Genomic DNA, 27,369 nt, shown 5'->3' with positions numbered 1-27,369 from the left:
ACGATAGATATTAGATACGGCCACGGTTTCCAATATCCTATCTGCGTTTGTGGTCATCAAAAAAATGCATTCGTGGTGATAAAAAAAGAAATTAAATGCACACACATGCACCTAGTGTCACTACTTTGATGGGTAACATCTTGCAATTTGGGCTTAAAAAAGTTTACAAAGCAATACGTAAAAAAAGTCTACTGTGCCTTCAAAACGAGAGCTGGCTTCTCCTGGCTCCTACCTCTATCCCTGCACTTAGGGATCTCAACACAAACACGTTCAAAAGAGTCTCTCCCAATAGGACGAAGCTTCATGAACCCACCGCCCAACATTTATTGGCTTTATTATATATATCTGCACCCTTAAATAATGTGTTTTAAAATATTTGTTGACTTTAAAATTTATTTCAAAAGTATCACGCCGTATGGAACACTCAGGGTCTTGCTTTTATAAATCCAACCTTAGGAGACTAAGATTCACTCATTTCGTTGCATGGAGATGGTGTGCATTCGGGTTGCTGCCAGATAACAGCCCATCGTGTGACCACAGTGTTTTGACCCATTCTCCTGCTGATAAGCATCTGGGTTTCCAGTTTTTTTGCTAGTATCCACTGTGCCACAAGGAACATTCTTAGTACACCCCGCCTGTGCCCACACGAATTAGTTTCTCATGATGATTTTACACGCAGAAGTAGAAATGCCAGGTCACGCAGTAGGTGCACTTACAACTTTACAAGATAATATCAAATTGTTTTCCAAAGGGGTTGCATCTGTTTACACACCTACCAGCAGCACATAAGAGGCCACAGTGATCTATATTCTCTCTAATGCTTGCTACCGCACAGCTTCTTAATGTCTGACAATCAAATGGGAATAAAATGGAATCTCACTGTGATTTGTATTCCCTGATTAGTAATGAAATTAAGTGTCTCATAAAAAGAGACAGAGATCCCAACCTAGAGGCCCTGTATTTTTCTCTCACAGCTCTTATCACAGTCTATAATTAAACATTTATGGGATTACTTGATTAAAGCCCATCGCCATGCCTGTTTTCTTCACCACCGCACACTGTACCAAGGCACAAAGTAGGGCCCCCATGTGTATGGCGAATGAATGAATGAACGCACGAATGAATGAATGCATAAAGAGCTGAGTAAATGAGACTATCCAGTTCGTCTTCAGTCTCTGATCTGATTTTGTTAAAAGCCTGGGCTCACCAGTTGGGGTCTGACCTCCCCAACTGAGTTATTCAGGGGGTAGAGGTGATGAGGTGGTACCTCTGAACCTGGACTGAAGGGAGGGAAAGGTCCACCCAGGGCACAGTCAAGAGGGCAGAGTCAAGTCCAGTCTCCACCCAGGGCCATTAGTGCCTCCTCAATAACAATAATAGTAAAATAACATCTATTGTTGTGAATTGCGGGCCTAACGTGGGCCACACGCTTCACACCAAATAACAACGATCACACACACAGCGTGCTTATTAGACTCCAGTCACTGTATTATGTGCCTGCTAGACTATTCTGATCCTCCCAACATCTCCATGGAATGGATATGACAGCCCCATCTTACAACACAGAAAACTGAGGTTCAGAGAGGCTACGAAAGTGCCCAGTCATAGCATATAAGGGACAAGAGTCACAGTCAAATCAAGGGCGGTCTGGCCCCAGAACCCATGCCCTTTCCACACACCTGCTGCCAACCTCCCCCCCGCCCCAGGCTTTCTACTTTCTCTGCATGGGCTGCTTTTCCTCCCCATCAGCCCCCACAAAGCTCCTCAGACTCCAAGTTTCGCTCTGCAGCCCACAAATGCTTTCCCTGCACTTGGGGAGCGGTGCTCAAGTAAAAGGTCACTGTGCTATCTGTCACTCAAATGTCTGCTGACGACACATTTACCTGGCAGGTCCCTGGCTCAAAGAGGCTGGGTGTCACCCAGCAGGCTGGTATGAGGAAATCACCCACACCCGGCTCTCCCAGAGTCTCCCAAATTCACAGTTCTCACCAGTGGAGCTTCTGCAGAAACCAGCTCCTTTGCAACCCTGGAAGGGTTTTTACTGCAACTGGAAACAAACATCTAACAAATGCCTACTACACACTCGCCCCCAACCCCCCACCCCTCCCCCCCAGCACATGCCATGCCTTACTTAACTCAGCAAAAAATACTATGTAGCCACTAAATTATACAATCCAGGCCAATGCATAGAAATATGCAGGCAAAATTAAGTGGGAAAAAGAGCAACTCAAAAATAGGATCTACATGCCAAATCAGGTACACACAGTACCCCCAGGCAAGGGGTAGATAATATAAATAGAACTGAGTGTTCACTAGAAACTTTCTTCAGTATCGTTACTTCAGTTTCCAATGCCCCCCAAAAGCTACTTGTCAACTATTTATAACAGGTGTGGTTCCAAAGCAATGTTATTTACAGTAGCAAAGAATTATTTCCAAGTGGAATGAAAGCTCCATGAGGGTCATGATCAGGTCTGGTTCCTTCATAGCAATGTCTCTAACAAAGGGGTTGAAAGAGACAGACTAGGGGTCAGCAACTGTGGCCTGCTACTAAATCCCACCATCTGGTTTTGTAAACACAGTTTGACGGGAACACAGCCACTCACCCACTTACGTGTTGTCTGTGGCTGCTTTTATGCTACAGTGGCAGAGCTCAGTACTCAGGACAGAGACATGGCCCACGGAGCTGAAATATTAACTCTCTGGCTTTTTTTTTTTTTTTAATCCCCTCTGGCTCTTTATAGAAAGTTTGCCAATCCTCGATGTAATGCTTAGCCTGGTATTCTGCACGCAGTGAGGATTCAATCATTTTTATTGAATTAATTATTTCAAATAAGCCTAAGTTAAGCTAATACATAAGAACGAAGACCTTACTGACCCAGGGCACACATTAACAAATGCCTAGCAAATGGGAGATATGTTCTTTTATATTACAAAAAAAAAAAGGGGGGTGGGGTGGGTGCCTGACATCCTCAGTAGGAGGTATGCCTTGAAGATGGATCACACCAAGTTATGCGCACCGTACAGCTACAGTGAGAGACAGCTGGCAAGGGCTTGGCAGGCCATCTGAGGGCAGAAGTAGGAGTCAAGTCCGGGTAACCAATCAAGACGCTGTCATAATCTCCAAGTGGGGCTCAAAGCAGGATTTTGGCCTCCTTAGCCTTACATTCTAAATAAGCTACAGGCCCAGAACCAACTAGGGTGAAATGATTTATTTCCTATGTAACTTCTGGTTGGGACAACCATCAGTAGACAACTGTAGACTCAATAATTTCCTCCTTAATTTATCAGTACATCTGCATTATAATGCAACCGTGTATTTTTAGTTCTGTAGACGTGATTATTCGGAGACTGATGGTTAGGCTGGTGGCTTTTTGATGGTTAGGCTGGTTCATTATGGCCCCAGAACCAGAAGACAGGAGAGAGGAAATGAAAGGAGGTGAAACTCAAATCAGTTGGTGTTGCTACTTTATTAGCAGATAAGATGCTAAGATTGGGGTGGAGGGGTGGTAGAGGGTGAAAGCCCCGGCTGGAGAGCAGAGGCTCCCCACAGGCATCCTTCACCAGATCTCCACATCTTACATCACTGCATGGTGACAGCCGATCAATAACACTGGCCTATCCCTACCAGGATCCAAGAGTGAGTATTACTCCCTAAGCTCCCTTCCTTTGTTCGTATGGAAAACGCAAAAGTCACAAGGAGATTCACAGCTGAATGAAGCTCCAAGGCCTAGAACAAACCCTTGGCCCCCTGAAGTCAGAGGACAGGCCTGCCCTGACTCTGAAAAGCCCGAGGATGGATTCATTTAGGGAAATGTTTAGAAAAGAATGCTGGGAGGAGTTGGAGCCACTTCCTCATCAACCGCTGGGGCCTCCTCCCTCCCTTCCACACACATTAATTGCTGCCAGTGGGCCTTCCCACTTCCCAGGGACCCACAGATCCAGGAGAAGTTCAACACACTGGCTCTGAGCCACTGGGTTCACCCAAGGTCCCCTGGTAGCACCTCTCCTGCAGCCGCTCAGTCGTGATGGCAGAGCTGACTCCAGCCCAGACCCACAGACCCTTCTAGCCTATCTGTATCCCAGCAGCCTCTCCATGACTACTGATGAACAAATGTATGACATCCATCTGTCACTTTAAGTGAAAACTAACAATCACTCCAGGAGGACCACACTCCTAATTTCTCCTTGTGATGTTATTCCTCCAACTGAACCGAACAAAACACGCCTCACTTCCCCCTTCTCTCTCCTCTCCTCTCCAGCCTGCCTCTTTCTTCCTTCCGCCCTGGGTACTGGTGACTGAAGAAAAACCTTCACTGCAGGAAGGCAGGCTTCTCCTCTGGCTGACCACAGACTCTCCCTCGGATGCACCCTGGGAGGTCTGGGACCCCTGCTCCCCTCGACCCCGTGGGCTTCAGGCCATCCTAAGTGAACCAACCACACGAGAAAACCAAGGACAGAAGGGAATGGAGGAAGCTGCCACCGCCCCCTGTCACTTTCCCCAGGGCCTGAGCTCTGTCAGATTTTGAAGGATAATGAGTTTTGTTTCATAACAGTCTTAAATGAACTGGAAGGGGGAAGGGGATGACAATGATAAAAAATCTTAATTAAAAAAAATTCCTACAGGCAGAGACTTACCAGATCCTAAGATGTGATGAAAGTCTCTTGAGCTGGGGGCCCTACAGAGCCCCCCAAGGACCCAGCATTCAACACACACCTACCGAGGCCCTACTATGTGCCTGGCAGGGTTCCGGGTGCTTAGGGTGCTTCAGGGAACACACAAGCAGAGATCCCTGGCTTCTTGCCGTTCCTATTCTAGGAGGAAGGAGACAGGCAATAAAGATAATCAGCAGGTAAGCTATAATGGAATGTTATAAAGTTAAAGGGTTTGGGAAAAAAGAAAAAGTTGAGCAGATAAAGGGGACGTGAAATTCAGGGCGTGGTGTTAAATACAGCGGTGACGAAAGCCTCAATGAGAAAGACAGACATCTGAGTAAACACTTGCAGGAGGAGACAGTGAGCAATGCAGATGGGTATTTGGGTTACAGAAGAGCAATCCAAGCAGAGAGGACAACATGGGCAAAGGTCCTGAGGCAGAAACATGGCAGGTGTGTCCAAGGAAGAGCCAGGGGGTCAATGTGGCTGGAGCGAGTGAGCAGGCAGAGAACAGAAGAAGATAATGTCACAAAAGCGAGCTGCGGGAGAGGGCAGCGTGTCACCAGACCATTCTAAGGACTCGGGCTTTCACTGACTTGAGGTGGGGGACCACGGAAGGATGATGAGCAAGGGAGGAACAGATCCCCTGCAATTCTCTGCCACTCTGTCATTCTTCCCCAGTGACCTCCTTTGATACATCTAATAAATACGGCTCAAAACCATCTCTCGTGCAAAGCCCTCTCTGGGAACTTCCCTGGTGGCGCAGTGGTTAATATGCCACGCTCCCAATGCAGGGGGGCCGGGTTCAATCCCTGGTCAGGGAACTAGATCCCACATGCCTGCCGCAACTGAGAGTTTGCATGCCACAACTAAGGAGCCCACCTGCCACAACTAAGGAGCCCATGTGCTACAAGTGGGGAGCCGGCGAGCCACAACTGAGGAGCCCGCCTGCCACAACTAAGACCCAGCACAAGCAAATAAAAATAAATATTTTTTTAAAAGTTTAAACTAAAATAGCATTTAAAAAAAAAAAAGAGCCCTCTCTGATTAATCACTGTAAATTACAAACTCAAACAACTCTAAGAAAACCAGCAAGCCCCACACTTACCTCTCCCTCAAATCAATATAAGACCCAAAGGGAAGGAAGGTAGGAAGGTAAGAGAGGGGAACGGGTACAAGGAAAATACAACAACAAACAGAGAGAGACAGGGAAACACGTGGGAATGAACAGAAGGCTCCAAAGAGAGGCAGAAAGACAAAGGAGCAGGAGCCCAACTGCTCCTAGGGTCCCTTATTCTTCATCCACTCCATCCAGTTTACTAAGTCCAAAGCACTTAAGCTTTCCAATCCCTGCTGCCCTGTGGCTGCCCTGATACTCCAATCAGTGGAGAGCCCTCTCTTTATACCTCCTTACTCTTTATCCTGATGTCAAGGGAGGAAAGAGACAGATTCCTTTACTCTTACTTTCTAAACTACAAAGGCCCAGCGAACACTAGCCTGTCAGGTGGAAGCAGAAACTCCCTTGTCATTAAAGCCACACCAGATCCCCAAGAGATTCACTATAAGCCACTGGGCAACCTCACCTGGCCAATCTATAAAGTAAGCTGCCACCACACTGCCCAGGCCCAATAGCAACTTCTGTCCATGGCACCTCCTCCTCCAAATTGTCCCCACATTCACACTCATCCCCCAGCAAACACACGGAGAAAAAAAATAAATGCCCAATTAAGAAAAAGCTCAGGGGCTTCCCTGGTGGCGCAGTGGTTTAGAGTCTGCCTGCCAATGCAGGGGACATGGGCTCGAGCCCTGGTCTGGGAGGATCCCACATGCCACGGAGCAACTGGGCCCGTGAGCCACAACTACTGAGCCTGCACATCTGGAGCCTGTGCTCCGCAACAAGAGAGGCCGCGATAGTCAGAGGCCCGCGCACCGCAATGAAGAGTGGCCCCCGCTCGCCGCAACTAGAGAAAGCCCTCGCACAGAAACGAAGACCCAACACAGCCAAAAATAAATAAATAAATTTATAAAAAAAAAAAAAGAAAGAAAGAAAAAAAAAGCTCAGGGGGACTTCCCTGGCAGTCCACTGGTTAAGATTCTGTGCTTCCAATGCAGGGGGCGTGGTTCGATCCCTGGTCGGGAAACTAAGATCCCACATGCTGCGTGGCACAGCCAAAAAATTTAAAAATAAACAAATAAATAAAATTTTAAAAAAGAAAAGGCTGGGGGAGCCCTGGAATAAGCTAAAATTGGTAGAATTATAACAATTAGCTCAAGATGGTATAGTGTAATAGCTAAAAGCGCAAGATCTAGAGCCAGAATGCACGGTCCAGTCCTGCAACTGAAGAGTGCATGACCTTAGACAAGTTACCTGTGAGAACTTGGGTAAGTTACTTACCCTCCCTTGCCCCAGATTCCTCATCATTATCTAGTTCCTGTGTCCTAGGGCTTCAATTAGGAAAATTAAAGTTAGTATTATAAAGCATGTAAAAGAATGTCTGGCACATGGTAAACATTATATGAATCCTTTTTTTTTTTTTTTTTTTGTGGTATGCGGGCCTCTCACTGTTGGGGCCTCTCCCGTCGCGGAGCACAGGCTCCGGACGCACAGGGTCAGCGGCCATGGCTCACAGGCCTAGTAGCCACTCCGCGGCATGCGGGATCTTCCCGGACCAGGGCACGAACCCATGTCCCCTGCATCGGCAAGCGGACACTCAACCACTGCGCCACCAGGGAAGCCCTATATGAATACTTTTAAAGAAAGAAAAAACAGGGAATTCCCTGTCGGTCCAGTGGTTAGGACTCGGCACTTTCACTGCAGAGGGCCCGGGTTCAACCCCTGGTTGGGGAATTAAGATCCCACAAGCAGCACAGCAAGGCCAAAAAAAAAAAAAATTAGGAAAAACACTCTTTAAAAAGGATAGCATCTTTCTAAAACATCTGAGAGAAAAAGTCTATATTTTATTTTTGTACATGACATGTGCATGAAAACAATCACTACTGATAAATATTTTCAACTCTGATAATTCCTATTCCATACTTTTAAAGTAGTAATAAAGTATTATGGCACAAAGATTGCAGCATTACTTACATAAGAATATTATGGTAAATGACCTAAGTATCTGACAGTAGTATGGTTGAGTAGATTACAAAAGCCATAAGAAGGGGGTTTGTGCAGACATTAAAAATCACCTAATGGGGGCTTCCCTGGTGGCACAGTGGTTGAGAATCTGCCTGCCAATGCAGGGGACACGGGTTCGAGCCCTAGTCTGGGAGGATCCCACATGCCACGAAGCGGCTGGGCCCGTGAGCCGCAACTGCTGAGCCTGCGCATCTGGAGCCTGTGCTCCACAACAATAGAGGCCGCGATAGTGAGCGCCCACGCACCGCGATGAAGCGTGGCCCCCGCTCGCCGCAACTAGAGAAAGCCCTCACACAGGAACGAAGACCCAACGCAGCCAAAAAAAAAAAAAAAAAAAAAAATCACCTAATGAAGATTTTCTTAAAGACATGAAAAATACTTATAATGTCAAATAATAAACGACACAAAAAACTAGACTTCACTTTCAGCTATTATGACATAACTGCTAATAAACTAACCCTCCTGTATAGAACCATAAAAAGTAAATAAAATACAAAATAATAACAATAATAATAACTGTTTGCAGGTATAGGAGTACAGTAAGGCAGCTAGGACTTGAGAGGCCAAGGTCTTATAGGAAAGGGAAGCTTGTGAGGTATATATTAGTCCTAATGTTTCCCCTCAGGACATTTGCCGATTTGGTAGAAAGAACATTAAGGTGAAACAAAAGGCAGCAAATTAAAGCTTGCAGCAGCTTCCTCCCTGGACTGAGAAGACAAAAACTGGAGCTCAGGGCTATGACAATATCTAGGATTTAAGAGGCCAAGATCCCAGAGAAAAGGAACCACACATAAGTGAGTTCAATATTCAGCAGCAATTTCCGCTGAAGGCATTTGCTGACACCTAACCCATGGGTGTACAAGGCTAGACTCTGGGAATCTAGCAGCAAGAAGCTATTAAAAGACTTAAAAGGTAGCTAGAGATTTTAGTAGTTTCACAGGGGCAGGGAGACAAAATTTGGATATCAGGGCCTATTAAGAAAGGGGGATCCTAATAAACACCCATCCTACCAGTAAGGGCAAACCAGAAAAACTAGCCTTGACTGAATCAAGGTGATACAACATACAAGCCTCTAAATTTTCCATGTAAAATGCCCAACATTCAGACAAAAATGACCAAGCATGTCAGGAAAAGGACCAAACCAAGAGAAAAATACAATCATTAAAAACGGTCAAAGATATATTTTATTATAAATCTTTACAAGCAATAAAAACAAACAAACAAATTAAGAATTAAATAGATGAAACAGTAGAAGAGATGGTGGGTGAATTGGAAGACAGGACAGCAGGAAAAAATATTCATATTAAAGCACAGAAATTACAAAAACAAGCTTCAGCGACACACAGGCTACCACGAAAGGGTCTAACACATGTGCAGAGGTCTAAGGAGATGAGAGAAATAGTAGACCAAAGCAACCTTTGAAGAGAACTGCCCAAGACTTTTCTAAAACTGACAAAAAACACCAGGCCATGAATTCTAGAAGCTCTCCAAACTCCAAGGGGTTTACATACAAAGAGAACCATACTTATGCACCTCATATTAACACTGCTAAAAACACAGAGCCAAAGGAAAAAATATATGTTAATTTCAAAGCAATCATCATAAAACTGACAGATGACTTTTAACAGAAATGAAGGAAGGCAGAAGACAATGGAATGATATCTTTAAAGGATTATTAAAAAACAAAAAACAAGCTAGAATTCTATACCCGGTGAAAATATCCTCCAAATATAAAGGTGAAAAAGACATTTTCAGACACAAGAACTGAGAGAATTGTGACACCAGCAGACACATTACATGCACACGCAAACACACACACACACACACACACACACACAATAAGGAGAGACAAAAGAAAATTAATCTGAAAGCATGTACGTGGTTATATAGGGAGAAATGAAGAATACCAAAAAGAGTAAATATGTGGATTAATCTAAAATATTGTTAATTTTAAAAAACAATATCTTAGGGATTAAATTCTTATGATAATTTTATATTCTTATAGTCTCTTATATTTGGATTATATTTTATATTGTATTATGATAATTTTATGGGATAAAATTTTTGTGAGAATTAAAATCACAACAAGACCGCAAAAGGCAATATGAAGGTATAGGAGGTATAGAAGTCTAAGTGTTCTAAGGAGCTTGCAATGCCCAGGAAATGGTTAAAATACTACTTTAGGGTAGACTCTACAAAAACAAAAATACAAAATCACAGACAAAGCATCCAACTATGCAAAGGTATATATATTGAAAAAAATACTAGAAAGAAACCCCATTTTTTAAAACTGAGGTTCTATCAAGATGATAGAATACTGACTGGTTTTCATTGTCTTTATACTTTTTGGCTTTTTCAGTAGAAAAACTTTTTTCTCAATATTTGGTTTCATATAACACTAGACACTATTTTCTTATACTTGCAGGAGGTGAAAGTAGCCTTCATTTTCTTATAAAGGTTCAAAAAGAAAAAATTCCTAGAAAATTGAACCAAGACTCTGTATTTCTGCAGTCAATTATTAGCAACATTTATTCTAAAAATACTGTTTGTCTACCGATTACAGACCAGCTATCTGACATATCCTGTGGCCTGGGTGTGGAATGACTGGTCACTCACACTGGGTTTCGTGAGAGAGAGAGCACTCCTAAAGTCTTCCTTCTCAATAAGTATGAGGAAATTCTAACTTGGCAGAGTCGCTTTTGAGAGTAATTCAAGTCATCTGCATGGTCTTTCCACAACAGAAATCCAAAGAGCTTGCTAAATTAATAACAGTCATCAAGGGGCTTCCCTGGTGGCACAGTGCTTAAGAACCCGCTTACCAATGCAGGAGACACGGGTTCGAGCCCGGGTCCAGGAAGATCCCACATGCCACGGAGCAACTAAGCCCATGCACCACAACTACCGAGCCTGCATGCCACAACTACTGAAGCCTGTACGCCTAGAGCCCGTGCCCTGCAACAAGAGAAGCCACCACAATGAGAAGCCCACGCACCGCAACAAACAGTAGCCCCTGCTCGCCGCAACTAGAGAGAAAGCCCGCGCACAGCACCGAAGACCCAATACAGCCAAAAATAAATAAATAAATTTTTAAAATAAATAAATAATAACATTCATCAAGCAAGAGACGTTTGTACTCCACCTTGCAGCAAGAAAAAAACTGCGCCCCAGAAAAGGAATGTATATTGTTTAGAGAGTAATCCATGCTCACAAGAATGACCATTTTTTGAAAATCAATAATATTAGGGCAGATGGGATGAGGTGGGTACTGTCATATGCTGGTAGTGCAAATGAAAATTAATTTTGAAACTGTGTGAAGAACAATTAGGAAATCTTATCAAGAACCTTAAAAACGCCCACTCTCTTTAACACAGTAATTCTCCTTTCCAGGAATTTAGCCTAAGAAAATAATCTGAGATGTGATCAAAGATCTATGTACATCTATGTTCTATGATCTTTGTTCATCAAAGCACTATTTATAATAATCAAAAATGATAAACAAGCTAAATTTCTTTTCTTTTAATTAATTATTTGTTTTTGGCTGTGTTGGGTCTTCGTTGCTGTGCGCGGGCTTTCTCTAGTTGCGGCGTTATTATTTCCAATAAGTGAAGGATCCTGGATTCAAACCCAAGCAGTCTGATTCCAGAACTTATGCTTTTAATCACTAGACTACACTGCCTCAAAAAAATACTGGATGGAAATTATTAAAATGTTAACAGGAAGGAATATAAGATTCTTTTTTTTTTTTATAAATTTATTTTTATTTTTGGCTGTGTTGGGTTTTCGTCGCTGCACACGCACTTTCTCTAGATACAGCAAGCAGGGGCTACTCTTTGTTGCGGTGCGCGGGCTTCTCGTTGCGGTGGCTTCTCTTGTTGCAGAGCACAGGCTCTAGGCTCGCGGACTCAGTAGCTGTGGCTCGCAGGCTCTAGAGCACAGGCTCAGTAATTGTGGCGCACAGGCTTAGCTGCTCCGCAGCGTGTGGGATCTTCCCGGACCAGGGCTCAAACCCGTGTCCCCTGGAATGGCAGGCGGATTCTTAACCACTGCGCCACCAGGGAAGCCCGGCAGGCGGATCCTTAATCAGTGCGCCACCAGGGAAGCCCACAGGAAGGAATTAAAGACAATTTTTATTTTCTTCCTTAGAACTGTCGATATTTTCTGGATTCCCTATGATCACCATGTACTATTTATAGTCTCCTTCTCCAAAAGAAAGTTCTATGTACTCTTTTCACTTACCATTTACACGATTTCAGTGAAAAAGTCTTAGCTCTAAAGAAGCTTTGAATTATGTCTTCTCCAGGCTTTACAAGCAGGAGAACATTTGTAAATCTGAGCATGACTTTCTGACCAGGGAAAGGGGATGAGCCAAGACTATGGACTCTTCCATTCCACAAATACGTGTTACCCTCTGGCTGATGAGGTGCTAATTTTTACGTATATTCTGCCCTTAATCTTCCCAATGACCCATTCAAGTAGACGTGACTATCTCAGGAAACAGAAGTTTAGGAAGGTGAAGTGACTTTCCCGAGGTCATGAACGCCACTCCAGCTCTGGTCAAAGGTCTGCCCACCAACCGTTCCCTCAAATCATGTAGAACAATTGGGGCAGAGCTGAGAGCATGTTCAGGCCCAAATACTACATCCCTCAGTGGCTCCATTTCCTCACTTGTATAATGGGGATAATAATGCCTTCCTCATGGAGTTGCTTTGAGGACTGAACGAGGTAACATATGTAAAATGATGGCATGCTTTTGCACTTACTAGGTAGCTGTTGCGCTTTGAAATGCATCCTATCCCCAAACATGCACAATGCGAGGTCACCACCGCCAGAGCACACAGCCTCACCTTCCGAAAGAAAAGAATCCTCATGCTTCTCTGAACTCCACCATCCTGGTTCCTTCTTAACTATCTCAGAGCCACTGGATTGATCTCAGTTACATCCTAGACTCCTTTTCAAAACTCTCTTCTTAAATTTAAGCCCCCAGAAGTGTCCTCGGAGAGGAACCTGGCATGGGTTGTCAAAGACAGAAGGCTGAAACCCCAGCCTCTGTGCTCTGAGCTTCTGCTCAGATTTGATCATAAATTGAGACATGGGACGACCCAGAGTGAGACATTCCCTGGAGGGAAAAGAACAGGTGGGCACAGGGCGGAAGGGGAGGTGGAAAGAGGGCAGCCACCAACAAAGTGGAGAGTGGACAGGGAGGGTTTCCGAGTATGTGGCCAGGGGCCCCAAAACGGAAAGGGATTGGGGACGCAGAAGAAGTGAAAGGGAACTCTTTTTGCAGTTTCCCTCAGATATGGAAAAGAGCAGCTAATATGGAAAGAGAAATGGTAGGAGGCCCTGACTTGGCAAGATGGTGATGCTATTCTTTTTTTTTTAAAGGACAGCTTTATTTTTTTTAATTTATTTTATTTTTTTAATTTATTTATTTTTGGCTGCGTTGGGTCTTCGCTGCTGTGCACGGGCTTTCTCCAGTTGCGGTGAGCAGGGGCTACTCTTCGTTGCAGTGCGCGGGCCTCTCATTGCGGTGGCCTCTCCCGTTGCAGAGCACGGGATCTAGGCGCATGGGCTCCAGTAGTTGTGGCTCATGGGCTCCAGAGCACAGGCTCAGTAGTTGTAGTGCACAGGCCTAGTTGCTCCGCAGCATGTGGGATCCTCCCGGACCAGGGCTCGAACCTGCATCCCCTGCATTCGCAGGCAGATTCTTAACCACTGCGCCACCAGGGAAGCCCCGATGATGCTATTCTTTAACATCACTGCCACAGACTATGAAGTCCAGACCCTTAGCCCTCTTGCCCCTGTGCTTCTAACACTTTCCTAACTGATCTCTTGGCCTGCAGGCTCAGCCAAGCCAGCCTGTCCTCCATGCCTCTCAGAGTAATCTTTCTAATATGTAATACTGACGTGACCCCATTGTTCCCACACCCCAAACCCTTCAGTGACTCCCCCACGGCCTACAGGGTCAAGACCAAGCTCCATAGCGGGGCACTGGCTCCCCCCTGCCCAATCCCTTGCTTACTCCTCCAGCCTCATCACCTGCAAATGCCATTGAGAACTTCCTAGGTGCCAGGCCCCAGCTGGGTGCTGGGGACACAGTGATAAACAAGACATGACACAGATGAACAAAACCTAGTTCATGCCTTTAAGAAGCTGAAGCTGTCACTGTTTGCAGATGACATGACACTATACATAGAGAATCCTAAAGATGCTGCTACCAGAAAACTACTAGAGCTAATCAATGAATTTGGTAAAGTAGCAGGATACAAAAGTAATGCACAAAAATCTCTGGCATTCTTATACACTAATGATGAAAAATCTGAAAGTGAAATTAAGAAAACACTCCCATTTACCACTGCAACAAAAAGAATAAAATATCTAGGAATAAACCTACCTAAGGAGACAAAAGACCTGTATGCAGAAAATTATAGGACACTGATGAAAGAAATTAAAGATGATACAAATAGATGGAGAGATATACCCTGTTCTTGGATTGGAAGAATCAACATTCTGAAAATGACTCTACTACACAAAGCAATCTACAGATTCAATGCAATCCCTATCAAACTACCACTGGCATTTTTCACAGAACTAGAACAAAAAATTTCACAATTTGTATGGAAACACAAAAGACCCCAAATAGCCAAAGCAATCTTGAGAACGAAAAATGGAGCTGGAGGAATCAGGCACCCTGACTTCAGACCATACTACAAAGCTACAGAAATCAAGACAGTATGGTACTGGCAAAAAAAAACAGAAATATAGATCAATGGAACAGGGTAGAAAGCCCAGAGATAAACCCACGCACATATGGTCACCTTATCTTTGATAAAGGAGGCAAGAATATACAGTGGAGAAAACACAGCCTCTTCAGTAAGTGGTGCTGGGAAAACTGGAAAGGTACATGTAAAGGTATGAGATTAGAACCCTCCCTAACACCATACCCAAAAACAAGCTCAAGATGGATTAAAGAGCTAAGTATAAGGCCAGAAACTATCGAACTCTTAGAGGAAAACATAGGCAGAACACTCTATGACATAAATCACAGCAAGATCCTTTTTGACCCACCTCCTAGAAAAGTGGAAATAAAAACAAAAATAAACAAATGGGACCTAATGAAACTTCAAAGCTTTTGCACAGCAAAGGAAACCATAAACAAGACCAAAACACAACCCTCAGAATGGGAGAAAATATTTGCAAATGAAGCAACTGACAAAGGATTAATCTCCAAAATTTACAAGCAGCTCATGCAGCTCAATAACAAAAAAACAAACCACCCAATCCAAAAATGGGCAGAAGACTTAAACAGACACTTCTCCAAAGAAGATATACAGATTGCCAACAAACACATGAAAGAATGCTCAACATCATTAATCATTAGAGAAATGCAAGTCAAAACTACAATGAGGGGCTTCCCTGGTGGCGCAGTGGTTGAGAGTCCACCTGCCGATGCAGGGGATGTGGGTTCGTGCCCCGGTCCGGGAAGATCCCACATGCCGGGGAGCAGCTGGGCCCGTGAGCCATGGCCGCTGAGCCTGAGCGTCTGGAGCCTGTGCTCCGCAACAGGAGAGACCACAACAGTGAGAGGCCCGCATACCGCAAAAAAAAAAAAAAAAAAACAACTACAAGGAGATATCATCTCACACAGGTCAGAATGGCCATCATCAAAAAATCTAGAAACAATAAATGCTGGAGAGGGTGTGGAGAAAAGGGAACACTCTTGCACTGTTGGTGGGAATGTAAATTGATACAGCCACTATGGAGAACAGTATGGAGATTCCTTAAAAAACTACAAATAGAACTACCATATGACCCAGCAATCCCACTACTGGGCATATACCCTGAGCAAACCATAATTCAAAAAGAGTCATGTACCAATATGTTCATTGCAGCTCTATTTACAATACCCAGGACATGGAAGCAACCTAAGTGTCCATCATCAGATGAATGGATAAAGAAGATGTGGCACATATATACAATGGAATATTACTCAGCCATAAAAAGAAATGAAATTGAGTTATTTGTAGTGAGGTGGCTGGACCTAGAGTCTGTCATACAGAGTGAAATAAGTCAGAAAGAGAAAAACAAATACCATATGCTAACACATATATATGGAATCTAAGAAAAAAAAAAGGTCATGAAGAACCTAGGGGTAAGAGGGGAATAAAGACACAGACCTACTAGAGAATGGACTTGAGGATATGGGGAAGTGGACGGGTAAGCTGTGACAAAGTGAGAGAGTGGCATGGACATATATACACTACCAAACGTAAAATAGATAGCTAGTGGGAAGCAGCCGCAGAGCACAGGGAGATCAGCTCGGTGCTTTGTGACCACCTAGAGGGGTGGGATAAGGAGGGTGGGAGGGAGGGAGACGCAAGAAGGAAGAGATATGGGAACATATGTATATGTATAACTGATTCACTTTGTTATAAAGCAGAAACTAACACACCATTGTAAAGCAATTATACTCCCATAAAGATGTTAAAAAAAAAAAAAAACGAAGAAGCTGAAAGTCATGCTGGGGAGACAGACACAGAAAGGGAGCATTGCAGTCGAGATGGACAGTGGGATGGAAGCCCAGCCGGGCTGTTTAGGGAAGGCCTCTGGAGGAAGTGAGAGTGAGCCAGGTGAGGGACAATGGAGGGAACATTCCATGCTGAAAAACACCTCAGAGCAAAGTTTGTGAGCAGCTATCTGACAGAGCTTCTGCACTAATGGAAATGTTCTACATTTACGCTCTCCAATATGGCAGCCGCTAGCGGTGTGTGGTTATTGAGCACTTGACACATGGCTAGTGCTAGTGGGGAACTGAATTTTTAATTTTATTTATTTTTAAATTAATTTAAATTTAACTCACCATGAATAGCTAATGGCTACCACGCTGGACGGCACCGTTCTAGAGCATTCAACTGAGGGCGATGGAAAATGAAACTAGACAGGTAAGCCCTGAAGTTGAAGTGGTGCTGCAGTAAGGCCAGACTGTATGTGGTTTCCTGTACTCGCCAGGCCATCAGCTGTCTACCTGTAAGCCGCCCGCTGGACCCACACAACCCACCCAAGTACCACCTCTCTCTGAAGACTTTCCTCCTACTTAACTATTTCTGAAGTTTTGTCTTTTTCTAGGCAGGCATCACTGTGTATCTTACTTATGTGTCCTCCTAACAGTCCTCCACTAAACTCTGAGCACCTTCTCTTATTTGTCTTAGTACTTCTAGCCACTGGTAAAATCCCAGCCCATGGGAGGCAGTCAGTAAATGCCTAACGAACAAGTGAGTTGTCAGCACAGGGACCATAGCCTGGCAGGGATGGGGGGGGAGGGCATTCACCTCTTCTATCAAAGATGTGAGCCCCTAAACTCGACCTTCCTTAGAGCGACGGCTCTGTCCAGGAGCTCGGGAAAGGTTCTCATGACTGTCCTGAGCACTCTACCCTTAACTGTCATTGGCAGGCCTTGGGGTGGCTCTATTTTCCCCAAGCTCCTAGAATCTAGAGACCTATACAAGCAAGGTGACTAAGCCAATTTCCAAAGGCAGCATAGCCTAGTGATCAGGAGCCAGTCTTCGGAGTCAGTCCTAGGTCTGGAGACCAGCTGGGCAATGTAGCCCCTGAATGTCCTTAACCACGTTGCTGAAATGCTCGAAGCCTCGGTTTCCTCAAGTGTAAAGTAGGCATCACGTCTGCCTCTTACAATTGTTGTGCAGATGAAATGCCTGACACATCTGCACGAGGCCAGCCACACGGTAACCTGTCTGTAAGCAGTAGCTACTGCTCCTAAAGCGATGTGGAACCCTCACTTCGGTACCCCAAGGTATATGCAAATTCCCGAGCCCCTAAATCGGCTCTTGTGATGCTCCCTGGGATGCAAGGGGTATAATCCAATCTGTGACTCACAATGTGTTGCCAAAAACCTCCTCGAGTCCCCAAGGGAAAATTTATTTTAATTCCGTCTAACTTTAAAAATTAAACAGTTCTCACGGCATTTTGGGGTGGCAGGGGTGAGGAAGGAGACCATGAAATCCAACAAGCCGCTTTTAAAAGGTTACAAACTGACTGAAGAAAGAAAGGAGAAGGCAGCTGGAGGGGGTGAGCACTGGGGGATGGGGACAATCCCCTGAGTCTCTGCTATTATTGAATACCCCGACCCTCAAAGCAGCCAAGCAGCCCCCTCCTCCACGTGGGCTAAGCTCCGTTAATGAGAAAGCAGAGCTCTGCCTACATTACCACAATAATGATTTCCCGGTTGCATTTTTACATGCCTGCTGCTTTATCACAGCAGAAGTAGACATATATTTTCAATAAATCCCTTCTCTCCTTCCTCCTCCCCAACTTGAGCTCTCCCAGTAAATGTTGTTCCCTCTGCACCCTCCCCCAACGCAATCCCAACCCCGGAGCACAATGAGTTCCACTAATCAAAACAGAAAGAAAAAGAAAAATGGAAAAATCACAGCTGCTGAAAAACAGCATTCGCTACAAGTCAAAGCCCTCCACATTTTTTCTGCAGGCAGCTTTTACTACTTCAAGGACACATCACCCCTCCCCTATCAGGAATCTTACGTAGAGTTGCTTAAAGGGGAGGGAGGAGGGGATGGGCGAAGGAATCTAATATTCACTCTTTCCTATTTTGACTAAGCCAGCACAGACAGAAATATAGATAAGGCCTTGAATAAGTGATTCAACAAAATGTCACTTATTAAAAGAGATGGGGGATGGGGCCACATTTGCATCTGAGTTAAACCACCCCAGCTAAAGGCTGCCAGGCCAGAAAGGCAAGGGGGAAGGAAACATTTCTCCAGTCTAGTCTCCTTCAGCGGCTGCAAGAGCTGACCCTGGTGGCAGAGAGGCCCGAATTTCTCCCTCCTCCAACGAGAAAACCGATGGGGAGACAACCAGAGAGGCAAAACCAAAGCAACAAAGGAGCTGTAAGCATTTATGCTGCATTAACTAGCGCCAGGCTCTGTACTAGGTGACGGGGGTGCAAAATTGAGTGATGACCCAGTTCTGCCCTCCCAGGGCAGTCTAGAAAGAGTCAAGGACACGCCCAGTGGTCAGGATGACAACAGCCCTGTGAGCCAAGGGCTGCAGGAGCCCAAGGGCATCCCCCCTCTAGCCCACCCCCCAGTCTGGCCCCAGACCAGGCACACAGAGCCCTCAAGAAAGACTTAAGGAAGGAATATGTGCTCAGTGAAATTGCTGGAATTCCATGCTATTCTCTAAAGAAGCTCAGACTCTTCAAAAGGAAAGAGGCCGCTGAATGTCCTTACCTACCCGGGCTCCCCTTGAAAACCCCTCCTCAGCTCACGTGTGTTCACCCAATTAAAAGAGAGAAGTGAACAAGTCCCAGCACTTGAGAATCAGCTCATTATGGATAGCCTTCAGTTGAATTTTAAGAGAGTTTGGTATCTTCCATTGTGATGACCACAGAGGGAACTCATATGACACTCCTATTAAAACTCCTTGGATATGGGGATATATGTATAGGTATAGCTGATCACTTTGTTATACAGCAGAAACTAACACACCATCGTAAAGCAATTATACTCCAATAAAGATGTTTAAAAAAAAAGATTAAAAAAAAAAAACAACTCCTTGGGCATCGACTCCATTCTTTTTTCTTTTTCTGTTTTAAAAAGTCCTCCAAAGAAGCTGGGTTGGAGGCTGTTTCCCAAAGATGAGGAGAGGCTCTCAGAGCAGCCTCTGTTATACCCTCTGTAACAACAAAGAACCCTAGGGGGCCCTCAGGAAGCCTCACCCAGGTGGCAAACCTGCTCTAGGTCCCGTGTGTTCAAAGTCAGAGCCTGCAGACTAAAGGCCGCAATCTCTAGAAATGACCACGGAGGCGCTCCACAGAGGGGGCAGGGCTGAGAGCAGGAGGCTAATGAAGAATAGCCACTAGATCTGTTAAAGTCAAGTTTGGGCTTTCATTATGAAGCAGCCTTAAAGCTGTGCGCTCCAGCACGAGCCAGACAATTCAATTTTCTGACAAATGTAATGCCCAAAACATGCTTAAATCATCTGAGTATTTCCAGCTAAGGTCGTTGAGTTCTAAGCCCCAAATTCCCAGATGATCTTCTTGGTCTCCATGATCCTTTGCATATATTCTGTACCACATCTCCTTTTGAATACCATATAGCATTACCTGAGAGCGCACAAAATTTGGAGACCGTTCAAATTCTGGCATTAAACTAGGGCTTTGAATGCTGGCTGGACATGTGACTCTGGGTTAATCACTTACTTATATTTTTTCAGTTCTACTTCTTGAGCCTCACTTTCCTCAGCTGTAAAATGAAAATAATATCTACCTCCTATGGTTGTTGCAAGACAGTTAAAACAAGACATGCCAAAGAGGCTTTGGACCCATAACATGCTATGTAAACACTGGTTATTACAATGACGTCACCCATTTCCTCTCTCGCTCTCTGATTTTTTGTTGATTATTTTCCCTCTCTGTGAAACCAAATTGATATCGGTTCCACTGATCTCTCAAAACTGATAACTTGTATTTATTTTACAAACACAGGAAGAAGTCCTCTTATCCACAGGTGTGCAAAATCTCACTAACTGCTGAATCTAGGTGATGGGCACAACGGAGTTCATTATACTAGTCTGTCTGCTTTTGCGCGTGTTTAACGTTTTTTCATAGTAAAAATTAATTTTAATAAATAAATAAAGCATCACCCTCTTAGGCAGAGGCCAGAAGTCCAATCAGTAAAAAGCACTGGTTGCTTTTTAAAACTAGAAATGACTTTCCAGCATACACAGTAAGACTAAGGGCTAAGGACTGTAAGGTAGACTCAGCTTTATAGAACAGCTCTCATTTTCAAAACAAACTTGGAAGGCAAATGAATCACTGCTACGACCACTGGGCCACAGCTGGGATTCTTGGGTGGGTTCAAGGTTCCCCTGCACCAAGTTCACAAACCAAGTTTATTTGGACCTTTGAATAGGCAGGTCTCAAATTCTATATATGGAATCAGAGTGTGAACCTACACAGACTGGCATTTCACAGCCAGCTTTTCCGATGCCAGCCTTCCAGCAGTAAGACCAGTTTCGCTGAAAGAAATCACAGAGGACTTGAAAACCCCAAACAGAAAGGGGCTACAAGGAGGGAACAAGAGAGAGTAGACACGGTGAAAGGGGTTTTTAGCAGAAGCTTTAGGGAACTGACGGCAGTTTTTCATTGGTTGTCAGGTTTCACATCTAAAAGGCGATCTGGCTGAAGATCACTGGCTGAAGATCACTGCCCCTCGCTGCCGCCTGTGTGCGATGCCTCTTACAGTTTACATCGCACTTTGCGTACATTATCTGATTCAGTCCTCACAACTCTCAGAGAAGAGGCGACAGATGGTATCACCCTCTTTCTACAGATGCGGAGACAGACTCAGAGGCTGACTTGTCCAGAGCCATACGACGGAGCTGCACCCCAACCCAGGTCTTCTGACTCTGCTCACCCACTCACCTGCCATACAGACCCCACCGTTGGGGCCACCGGGGCAAGCAGGGCAGTCTATGGCCTATTTTTGTGAAAGGCCGCCTGAAGTAGAAGCAGCCCTTTCGCCTTTTTTTTTTTTTCCTTGCTCAAAACGTACAACACAGTGCCCACCAACTTTTGAACAGGGTTGCAAATCACAGATGTCTTCTCCCAATCATAGTTTTCAAATAAATCTAATGTAAGGCCCAAATTACTTTAACTGAAGACTCTTTTCCCCAAGCGAAAGAATCCGGTCTTTCCTTTGTACTGCTCAGTAATGCAGTCAAATGTTCAGAAAAATGCAGTACAATTTTCTGATGCAGTCTTAACCCTTGTCGTCTCTGGCTGGTGTCAAAGCCCGAGCCCAAACCCCTGCCCAAGGCTAGCGCGGCCTCAGCCTGGAGAGACAGAGCACCTGTGCCCCAGCACCGCTCCCCACCCTTCCCTCACCTGCACCTTCACTCTTCCTGGATCTTCCCTCCAGTCATCATGAAGGAAGTGTTCCTCCCCCCCCCCCACCCGCCCCGCGCCAAGGCCAGATCTTCCCCACAGACTTTCTCAATGGCTTTTGCTCAGCTGACCCAACCCATTGCTCTTGAACAATCCCTCCCTCTTCACTAGTCTTTCCCATCATCACACACACAGACCAGCAGCACCGCCCCCAAAACCCTTCCCTCTACACACGTGTGCTTCCAGCTCCCCCTCCATTTCTCTGCCCCCCTTTCACAGTCAAATTTTGCCCCAAAGTTGTCTCCACATGCTACTCCCAGTTCTTCACTTCCTATTCCCCTCCCAACCCTTCCAATCCTGCTCTCACCCAATCCATTGCTCCATTCAAACTGCTCTTTGCGAAGTTGATAATGGCCTCCATTTTGCCAAATCCAGTGGTGACTTTTCTGACCTTAAACTCATGAAACGTTTAACACTCACTCCGACCCAACACACACACACACACACACACACACACACACACACACACACACACACAGCCTTTTCTTCTCTCAACAGACTCCTTAGAGCACTTCATCCAGTCTCCTGGATTTAAATACCACCCCTTAGTTGATGGTTCCCACATTTTTATCTCCTGCCTGGCCATACCTCTGGCGCTGGACATTATATCAGACTGCAAGCTTAACATCTCCACCTTGAGTCTAACAGGCATCTCAAACTTAGAGGTGTCCAAACTGAAATCACTTGATTCTGCTCCCCGAGACTCTCCCTCGCCCCCATCTCAGCAAAGAGCACCACCCATATCTACCCAACTGCTCAGTCAGAAACCTCAGTTATTAGATTCCTCCTCCCCAACCTCCACCAAATCCATCAGCAAGCCCTGCCCATTCTACCTCTAATAAGCATCTCACACCCACCTGCTCCCCTGCATTCACCTCCTGTCACCTCCCCACCTGGCCTGCTCCAAATGCCTTTTTATTGCGCTCCCCAATTCCACACCTGCCCTCTCCACCCATGCCACCCCCTTTAAACACGAGTTACGGGGTGTCACTTCCCACTGCAAACTTCCAGTGGCTTCCCACTACCCTTCAAATGAAACCCAAACCTTTCCAAGGCCCCAAGTCCTACATGATCATCTCATGCTGCCCTCTCCCCCTACCCCCTTGTCCACCTGTGCCTCTTTTTAGTCGTCCCCCCCCAAGGCCAAAGTCCTTCCACACAGGCCCTCCTCCCTCTGCCTGATGCTCTCTGTCTTCCCCTCACCCCCAATCCTCAGAGAGGCTTTTCTAGGCTCCTTTAGCTAAGTAACTGCAGGTTACTGCTCCCTGTGGTTTCATCTGAGCATCTACCACATTTTGCAAGATGTATTTCTTTACATGTCTGCCTCCCCTCTGGACTATAGGCTAGGCGGTGGAGTGGGGGATGGGTAGAGGAAGATGATTGTGTCTTTTAATTATCAGTGTATACCCAGAGCGGTAACACAGTGCTTAGCAAATAGTAGGTGCTCAATAAGTAGCTGCCAATACGTACGCATGAATAAACCAGATCCAGTCACAGCACGAAAGTAACTGTTAACCTCCCACAAGCCCTTGGTTACCATCTAGGTACACAAGTTCTTTTTCCCCTTCCTGTCTGTCAAAAAAGTAGGTTTTTAACGTTGCTAAACCAACAGCCCAATAGCTCAGTATACTCCACTCATCCCCAGCTTGTTGTCTTCCGTGAGGAAAAAGTAAAAACCATGTTTCTTCAGTAAACCCCAATTAACCAGAAGACCCTACAAGCAGCTGCCTTGATAACTTAAAACATCTTTAGAAAATACCTCAGAAGCTTTTTGGTGTGTATTTTCTTTAACCCAGAAGAGAGCCATGGGATCAAACTCATGTTACCAGGACTCTGTTATTCCTTAAGATGCCGCAGTATCCTAGCTGAAAAACATGCCAATATCTGGACTCCAGCTGCTCCTGTGTCCCTCTCCCCACAAAGGACATCAACTATGTTTTAGTTTCCCTTATATTTCATTGGTTCCCCTCCAACAGGCAAATTCAGAAATATTATTAATCCACAAGATTCCAGCTGATTCTCCACCCTAAATCACACAGTTTTATGAAGTCAGAAATAAAGCCAGCTGAAGTCAACTGCTTTTAGAGCAATCAGCACCCATCTCTACTGCCTGGGGTCTGAGCCACTTGTCTGGATCCTTACTTCTCATGTCAATGCTCAAAGCCAATAAAAACATCAAGAGCTTTTCCTCCAAAAGTGCCCGTGGTGAAATGCATGATATCCCAGAAGTGACAGTAATACAATATCATTATTTTGAACCTTATCACAAATATACGACCATATCCCAATTACTGACATGTGAATTCTCCACAGAAAGTGGGTAAAGCCACACTAGGCTTTCTGGTCTCCCACTCCTCCCAAGACTACCTCCCCCTGCTGCCTGGGATTAACAGCTCAATTAACCTTAGACTTGACCAGGCATAATTAGGCAGGTGAACCAGCTGGCTGGAGGGGAAAACTTCCAAGATGAACTGAAATTATTTTTGGTGCCTGGGATTATATGCCCCACTCTCTATTAGCATATATAATTGGGACTCAACCATGCACTTTTTTTTTTCCAAGACGGTGGCAGACTTTCATGAGCATTTTCTTGCATTTGACGGTCAAGATTACCAGGCCACTCAAGAGTCCTTTTTGGAATGCCAAGGTGTAAATCCACTCTCTCCATGAGAAGACAAAAAGAGAAGTTAATCGACTCACCCAAGTCCATGAGGCAATTTGGCCGTTGGCCCAGGAAGAGACAGACTGTGGAGATCTCTTGAGACTTTTCTTCACAAGACTGAGTCACAGAATTTCAGACATGAATGGAACTCACGGATCAAACCATGCGTTTTTAAGATAAAAACTCTGAAGTCCAGAAATGGCTAGACACTGATACCCTCCCCACTTTTTCCTCCAGTGACGCTGTGCTCCTGCCTTGAGAATAAAACCACCTTAAAAGTTCTTTGTCATTTTACAAATACTGTAAACTGAGCCAACTGCTGAACACAATTTTAACATGTTCTGATTAATCAATTTTACGGAGAATCCGCAGACTTTCCCCCAAAAAAACCTCTGATGCTTTCAATTATTATGACCAATCCACCCATCAGAGCAGGAGAAAAAGAATTTTAAGTAAGCTTGTTTCTGTGACCACACATTTTATTATATAAGCAGCAAAGGACACTACAGTCTGTCCCCTCTCCTACAGTGAAAGCTCCCACCTCGACAAACACCACAGGCCCCAGTGGGTTAATGGATGCAAAACTGAGCACTTTCCACACAGTTCATAGAACAAGTGTTTTCACAGCAAGCTCACATAAATGTTATGTGATATTACCACATGCCTGCTATGTGGAAGCCTGCTTACCAAGCTGTGAAAAGACCCATGCTTACTATGGAACCTGCAAAATTAATCTTCTCAGTGCCCATAAAGCAGAAGGGAAATGCTCTTTTTTGACATGTTAAGCTGGCTTCTTAAACAATTCTTTGGCGAAAATGGACATGCCTAAAAGGGCGGAGCCCAAAGAGGTGTGTCACTCCTGGTATCAATTCCTATAAATCAAATCCTGACAATATTTTTAAAAGAATGAATTATGATTCATGGGCCTTCAAACCTTTATTACCACAGAACATTCTCAGAAGAGGAAAAAAAAGCTACTGTGACTTGATTAATGGCCAAAGAAAGACAATAAAATAAATCCCATAAATTAAAAAAAAAAAAAAATACTGAATGACCATGACCACTCTTGGCTTGGAGGGTAGACATATAAATAATTCCCCTACCTTGGGATAAACACACATAAAGTTTCTGTTTACCTTCCCAGCATATATATCAACCAGAAGCAGATTTTCAGCAGGGGAAAAATAATAGCCAATTTGTTTAACGAATGCCTAGTTAGGAACATTTGATAAGTGGCAATAATATTGAATTCCCAACTAACTCAACTCTCAAGCTGCCAAAAATCAAGTTCTCAATCTGGAAATCTGATGACAGAAAGGAAAGAAAAAAAAAAAAAGAAAAACCACTGTCCATGTAAAGAGATCATTTTTTTTAAAACCCATTTTTTCCCCTGCTAGTATTGAGCCTGTCTATAGCACTGCAGAAAGCTTAACTAACTTTAGTTAACCACACTGCCTAGTGTTCACTCCCTGACTCTACTAAACTTGTCTGGGTTTGAATCCCTGGTGCTAAAATTATCCTGGCCAAGTTAAAACTCCTAGCATACTTATGGCGGCGATCATTTCATAATGTATAAAAATATCAAATCACTATGTTATGCAACTGAAACTAACACAATGCTGTTAAGTCAATTATACTTCAATTAAAGAAAAAAAAAAAGAAAAAGAAGGAAATAAATAAAGCTCCCAGCCTAATGAAGGTGCCTGACAGCCAAGACCTACAACTCATCTGCAGAAATCAGTAGGCTGAGGACCAGGAAAAGAGGCACAGAGAAGCAAAGAGGGCTGGTTAACTAGGTAAGGGCTGAATACTCCTGGTTGTTATCCTTCCAGAGAGCACCAAAACCACATTTTCCATCACCAGACTGCTTTCTTGAGACAGTCTATGATGCAGAAGGTTGGTACCAGTTGGGACAACTTAAAACTCCTTTCTTAAAGCTCTGCTCCATGGCCTGCAAAAAAGTGCAAACAGCCGGCATTTTTTTAAAAGAACTCTTCAGCCATCCCTGGATCCGTCATTCTTAAACATCACTTCCATGCACTTCACAAGACAGCCGGGGCCATGCTGTTAGCAACCCGCTTCAACACGTTCACTTGCCAAAGCCGTGTCTAGTGTGGGGAAGAGTTTCCACAAAGCTGGCTCTAACGGGCCAGTCGAAGGCACACAGAGGAACCAGAAGTCATTTTCTTTTAACCTAAGGATGGCAGGCGCACATGCTCCAGCCCAGTGCTGGCCAGAGGCTGCCCGCCAGGTGCTCTCGGCCTCTGCCAGTGAATGAGTGGTTTTATGCTGTTTTTTTAACATCTATTTCTTTAGACCACCGGCAGTAACTTCACAGTCTTCCGAACTGAAGTTGGGGAGTCAAGGGGCAGGTTTACTCCCTTACACATTTCTCCCATCTGGGTGGCCACTTTAACTTCTGGGGAGTACCCAGCCGCCGAAGAGCCCTCAGGAGCGTATACATACACATATGCATCATGTCAAAAACCCCAAAAGGCACATCCCTAGGGTCCTGCGGCTTCTTGGCTGGAATAATGAAGGCTTTATAACAACACAATCTTCAGTTGCAAGCCCCCCCTCCTTTAAGCCGGGTCTGCCAATTATAGCGCCCACCTCACCCCTCCCCCCCTTTGCTGGGATGCTCTGCAGCGCAGAGAGGGAAGAGGGAAGAAGGGAAGCAGAGAAGGCCCTGCTAACATACTGAAAGTAAAGAAGTGAGGGGAGACTTCTCCTAATCTGTCCCCCTACTTTTCTCTTCCCCTCCCCCGTCTTCTCACGGAGCATCCCCCAACTAATTTTTTTAAAATGAAACTTAATAAGCTTCTTGCCTACCTTGGCTGTTTCTGCAACAAGTGCATGGGCAATCCGACAAGAAGGCCAGTCTTCGCTTGGGGGGTGAGATGGGGGGGGCGAGCAGAGCTGATGGAGTAATTTCAA

The 27,369-nt window shown here is 44.8% G+C and overlaps 1 protein-coding gene across 7 annotated transcripts in view; it reads right to left on the bottom strand.

Annotated features, from left to right (window-relative positions):
• The window catches only part of TRERF1 (transcriptional regulating factor 1), a 204,383-nt gene that overhangs the window by 176,097 nt on the left and 917 nt on the right, over window positions 1-27,369 (bottom strand). For 6 of the 7 annotated variants that reach the window (XM_029243689.1, XM_029243688.1, XM_029243692.1 and 3 more), the window contains exon 2: window positions 27,265-27,351. The exons of the other annotated variant lie outside the window; for it this stretch is intronic. The gene's annotated coding sequence lies outside the window, so the exon portion shown is untranslated. The remainder of the gene's footprint in view (window positions 1-27,264; window positions 27,352-27,369) is intronic. 7 annotated transcript variants of the gene reach the window in all.

Source organism: Monodon monoceros, unplaced genomic scaffold (genome assembly GCF_005190385.1).
Source record: "Monodon monoceros isolate NGI ecotype Baffin Bay Population unplaced genomic scaffold, NGI_Narwhal_1 Super_Scaffold_3, whole genome shotgun sequence".
Lineage (NCBI taxonomy): Eukaryota > Metazoa > Chordata > Mammalia > Artiodactyla > Monodontidae > Monodon > Monodon monoceros.
This window is presented reverse-complemented; position numbering and strand designations above follow the sequence as displayed.